This window comes from Hyla sarda, chromosome 1, assembly GCF_029499605.1.
Source record: "Hyla sarda isolate aHylSar1 chromosome 1, aHylSar1.hap1, whole genome shotgun sequence".
Classification (NCBI taxonomy): Eukaryota; Metazoa; Chordata; class Amphibia; order Anura; family Hylidae; genus Hyla; species Hyla sarda.
The window spans coordinates 244,052,241-244,058,240 of NC_079189.1; the positions used below are offsets into that span (position 1 = coordinate 244,052,241).

General features: G+C 42.7%; 1 protein-coding gene across 1 annotated transcript in view; it reads right to left on the bottom strand.

Moving 5' to 3' along the window:
- LOC130367421 (fibrillin-2-like) overlaps positions 1–5,233 on the bottom strand; it is a 231,953-nt gene extending 226,720 nt beyond the window's left edge. The window contains exon 1 of the mRNA XM_056569845.1: positions 5,174–5,233. The gene's annotated coding sequence lies outside the window, so the exon portion shown is untranslated. The remainder of the gene's footprint in view (positions 1–5,173) is intronic.
- Between the last annotated feature and the right edge of the window lie 767 nt (positions 5,234–6,000).

Consider the following 6,000-nt stretch of genomic DNA (forward strand, 5'->3'; position numbering starts at 1 on the left):
CACAGAGGTAGGTTGCAAGGGATACCGTGAGAGAGGTGCCCAGGGATTAAGGTCTTTTTCCTGGCGGAGTTCCTGGTGTCTTTCCGAAAAACGCATGTCAATGCGGGTGGCCAAATGGATAAGTTCATGCAGGTTGACAGGAATCTCTCGTGCGGCCAGCACATCTTTGATGTTACTGGATAGGCCTTTTTTAAAGGTCGCGCAGAGAGCCTCGTTGTTCCAAGATAATTCGGAAGCGACAGTACGAAATCGGATGGCGTACTCGCCTACTGAAGAATTACCCTGGACCAGGTTCAGCAGGGCAGTCTCGGCAGAAGAAGCTCGGGCTGGTTCTTCGAAGACACTGCGAACCTCAGAGAAGAAGGAGTGTACAGTGGCGGTGACAGGGTCATCGCAGTCCCAGAGCGGTGTGGACAAAGACAAGCCTTCCCAGACAGGAGACTGACCACGAAAGCCACCTTCGACCGTTCTGTAGGAAATTGGTCTGACAACATCTACAAATGTAGGGAACATTGTGACAGAAAACCACGGCAGAGTCTAGAGTCCCCATCAAATTTGTCCGGCAGGGACAAGCGGAGGTTAGCAGCGGCCGCTCGCTGCGGAGGAGGTGCAGGAGCTGGCGGAGGAGATGGTTGTTGCTGTTGCAGCTGCTGTAGCTGTGACTGAAGTTGCTGTAGCTGTGGCTGAAGTTGCTGTAGCTGTGACTGAAGTTGTTGTGTCATGGTGGTCAAGTACGACAGCTGGTGTTCTTGTTGGGCGACCTGTCGGGATTGCTGGGCGACCAGCGTGGATATATCAGCGATACTTGGCAGCGGCACGTCAGCGGGATCCATGGCCGGATCTACTGTCACGATTCGGCTAGCTGATAGTGGATCCTCTGTGTCAGCGAGGGATTGGCGTGGACCGTGCCGGTGGACCGGTTCTAAGAAGATACTGGTATTCACCAGAGCCCGCCGCAAAGCGGGATGGTCTTGCTGCGGCGGTAGCAACCAGGTCGTATCCACTGGCAACGGCTCAACCTCGCTGACTGCTGAGAAGGCGTGGGACAGAAGGACTAGACAGAGGCAAGGTCAGACGTAGCAGAAGGTCGGGGCAGGCGGCAAGGTTCGTAGTCAATATGGAAATAGCAGGAGGTCAGGAACACAGTATGGGTAACACAGTAATAGCTTTCACAAGGCACTAAGGCAACAAGATCCGGCAAGGAAGTGCAGAGGAAGTGAGGTTATATGAGCATGGAACAGGTGCAAGCTAATCAGGGTGATTGGGCCAGGCACCATCATTGGTGCACTGGCCCTTTAAATCTCAAAGAGCTGGCGCGCGCGCCCTAGAGAGCGGAGCCGCGCATGCCAGAGCATGACAGCCGGGGACCGGGACAGGTAAGTCACCTGGGATGCGATACGCGGGCGGGCGCGTCCCGCTATGCGAATCGCATCCCCGCCGGCCATGTCAGTGCAGCGCTCCCGGTCAGCGGGTCTGACCGGGGTGCTGCAGGGAGAGAAACACCGCGAGCGCTTCGGGGAGGAGCAGGGACCCGGAGCGCTCGGCGTAACAATCATCCCTCCCTGCTTCCAGCTTGTGGTTCAAAGAAGGCTCCAATATTATTTACTCTGTCGGTGTGGAGTGCGAATATTTCGTATATATGTGAATATGCAAATATTCACAAATATCGGCACTTCCAGAGGACACTGATCCCTCCCTTCTTTTAGGTGAAAGATATAATCGCGCATGTGCACTATGCAAATTTCATTACGAATTTTCGCATGGAAAAAGTGAACGAACATAATAAATATGTGAATTTCACGAACCTAGGACGAATATTCGTCCATATATTGGTGAAATATCCCAAATTCGAATATGGTCTCTGCCGCTCATCACTAGTCATGAACTTTGATGCTAAGGCAGGATTAAGTGGCCACTGTTGTCACAAACCTGTTCCCTCGATTTAATTCCTAACAATTTTTTTCCCCTTTTCCTTCACTTTTTTATTTTTACACATGCCAAAAAACAAAGCGAATCAACAACTTCAAAACAATCACATTTATAACACTGTGTAAACCCCTACCACCACATCCCTCCCCCTTCCTCCCATCCCACGTACATTAATCAATCAAAGGACAGGGGTTCTGGAGGTCAGGAAGCACCACCCACCTTAAATAATCACCATCACCTTTTACTTATCTTTCGATATTTTATCCTGATATCTTAATCAATACCCCTTCCAATTTAAAGTTCCTTACATCCTGCCCTCCAAACCCCCTGCCCCATGACATCTCACATTTGTTCATGACAATGTCCTAGAGAATATAATAGATTAAAAAAAAAAATCTTCCCCATCTCTCCCCCTCCTCCCCCTCCCTGAGGTAACCCTCTACCCTCCTCACATTATTGTACCATTCAATACAATTAGGACTTCTGGGGGGATATCCATTTTTTGACAATAATCCCCATATATAATGCGCGCTCAAGAGGTGGGTCCCGGTTGCTATAAGCAACCAGGACCCACGCTAATGCCGGACATTGCTGATCGGGCTGATGTCTGGCATTAACTCTTTAGACGCGGCGATCAAAGTTGATCGCCTTGCCTAAAAGTGAAAGTAAAAGCATCCCGGCTGCTCAGTCAGGCTGATCGGGATCATTGCGATAAAATTGTGATGTCCCGATCAGCTAGGACGCAGCAGGAGGTCCCCTCACCTGTCTCCTGCGCATCCGATCGTCAATTTACTTCTCCAAGCCTGAAATCCAGGCTTGAGCAATCAACCGCCGATAACACTGATCCCTGCCATTGAATGCAATGTCAGTGATCAGTGTATTGAATCAATGTACTGCATGTTATAGTCCCCTATGGGAGCTATAACATTGCAAAAAAAAGTGAAAAAAAGAAAGTTAATAAAGATCATTTAACCCTTTCCCTAATAAAAGTTTGAATCACCCCCCTTTTCCCATAAAAAAAACTGTGTAAATAAAAATAAACGTATGTGATATAGCCGCGTGCGTAAATGTCCGAACTATAAAAATATACCATTAATTAAACCGCATGGTCAAAAAAATTCCAAAGTCCAAAATAGCGTATTTTTGGTCACTTTTTATAACATTATTATTAAAAAGTGATCAAAAAGTCAGATCAAAACAAAAATGGTACCGCTAAAATCTTCAGATCATGGCGCACAAAATGGGCCCTCAGTCTACACCATACATGGAAAAATAAAAATGTTATAGGGGTCAGAAGAGGACAATTTTAAACGTATACATTTTCCTGCATGCAGTTATGATTTTTTTCAGAAGTACGACAAAATCAAACCTATAAAAGAAGGGTATAATTTTAACCATTAGGACCTACAGAATAAAGATAAGGTGTCATTTTTACAGAAAAATTTACTGCGTAGAAACGGAAGCCCCCAAAAATTTCAAAATGGCGTTTTTCTTCCATTTTGTCGCACAATGATTTTTTCTTTCCGTTTCTCTGTCGTTTTTTGGGTAAAATGACTGATGACATTACAAAGTAGAATTGGTGGCGCAAAAATAAACCATCATATGGATTTTTAGGTGCAAAATTGAAAGGCTTATGATTTTTTTCAGGTAAGGAAGAAAAAACGAAAGTGCAAAAACAGAAAAACGCTCCGTCCTTAAGGGGTTAAGCCTAAATGAACTCAAACTTCCCAGTTCACTCAATCCTTGTATGTTTAAGTTATCCAGCAGGAGTGCCTCATCCATAATACCTTTTATCTCCAGGTCTTTCGTAAACAACTTCCATGTTTTAATTAGACTTTTGACCATCAAAACGTTTCTCCAATTCCCCTCCTCAAGCTTCCCTGATTCCAGCAACTGAAAGATGTCCATAGGCATCCCTCCGTTATTAGATAACAGGAAATCGAAGAACGCAAATGTTTTCCATTCTATCAGGAAATAAATTTGTCCCACCAAGAAATACCTATATACTGTATGTCTGGAAAATCCAGTCCCCCATTCTCCTTCGTTTGGCTTAAGTATTTTTAATTCTTGTTCTTTTCCTGCCCCATATCAACGAATTAAAGATTAAGATAATTGTTGTAAACAATTTTGTCTCACACCAAACTGGTTCAGATCCAAAGAAATACAACATTTTTGGTAACAGCACTGCCTTAATTAATATTATCTTTTCCGCTTTGGATAAATTTAAGTCATTCCATATATTCGCTTTCCTTTCCATCTTCTTAATCAATTCCAATGTATTTATCTGGTGGTAGTTCCCTATCTTGCTTGACAGATTTACTCCTAAATATTTAAATTTTTCTCCCTTATTTATTGCCCTTAGCCCAAATGTCTGCCCTATACTGATTTCTCTGAATGGCATGATTATAGATTTTGCCCAATTAATTGCCAGTCCAGAAACTCTACCATAATTATTTATAATTTCCATCACTTTTGACAGAGATTTACCAGGATCCTCTAGGAATAACAAAATGGCATCTGCATACATTGAAATCTTGTCCCCTATCTCCCCCGCTCCGAATCCCTCTTCTAGAGCATCTTGCCTTATCTTGCCCAATGGTTCTATGACCATTGCAAAAAGCAGAGGGGAGGGTGGACAACCCTGTCTAGTGCCCCTAGATAACATAAATCCTTTCGAACTCCTAAAATCCATAACTAGCTTCCCCCTAGCTTCTGGATACATGAACTTAATGATTTTAATCAGATCTCCACCCAATCCGTATTTTCCTAATACACCCAGAGAAAATCCCACTCCACCCTGTCAAACACTTTTGCAGCGTCCAAAGACAGGATGGAGCGGGATCCCCCCCTCACTCATCTGAATATTCATGAGCACTCTATGGATGTTCTGTTTTGTTGTTCTACCAGGTATGAACCCACACTGGTCCTTATTTATCAATCCTGTTATTATCTTCTGTAGTCTATTAGCCAAGGCCTTTGCGACTATTTTAATATCTGTATTTAATAATGATATTGGTCTATAAGACTCTATTTCATCCTCTTTTTTTATCTGCTTTTAACAGAAAGATTATATTGGCCTCACTCATTGACCTTGGTAATACTCCAGTTCTCAAGGAACTATTTATAACTCTCACCAATGCTGGTATAAGAATCTCCCCAAATCAACGATAAATTTTGAAAGGGAACCCATCGCCTCCAGGCGAATTGTTCCCATTAATTGTTTTTGGGCCATCATATCACTAACCTTTAATGGACCATTAAGTGTCTCTTGTTCCTCCTCCAGCACTTTGGGCAGTTCAATTCCATCCAAATACTCTTTCAATTCTCCTGATTAAAATCGGATTCTGATCTGTAAAATAATTCAAAAAAACTTTCAAATTCCTGAATAATATCCTCGAAGTTACCTATTATTTCCCCGTTCTTATTTTTGATAGTGTGGTTCCTTTTATTCCCTTGATGATTATTAATTAGGACCATTAATCTTTTATTAGGTTTCCCTGTTTCCATAAATCTTTGTTGCTCTTTAAAGTTAGCTGTTTTCCTACTTTTCTCCTTTAGGTAAATTTCTAACTTTTCTTGTTTTTTCCCCCATTTTTTTTCATTTGTTTTATCTATTACAAATGTTTCTGCCACTTTATTTGCTGCTTCCATCAAGTTTTCCCTCCATTTTATTGAAATCTCTTTTCTTTATTTCGATCGCGTGCATTAACTCCCCCTCAGAAAAGCTTTTCCTGTTTCCCACACAATTTGATCTGAGGAGGTATTCCAATTTCTCTAAAAAAAAATCCATTAAGTGCTGTTTTATTACCTCATTTTCTAATAATTCAAACCAATATGCATTCATTCTGTATCGTCCCGCTACTTTTTCTATCCCTGTGTCAATTTTTATGCTCAGCGGGGAGTGATCTGAGATACATTGTGTACAGTAATTTATCCGACGGATCCTTGCACTTCCCTGCGCATTACTGAGACATAAATCTATACGGGACATAGTCTTGCTAGTTTTATTCCAACAAGAATATATGTTTTTCCCCGGATTACGAGCTCTCCAAATATCAAACCTATTTCATC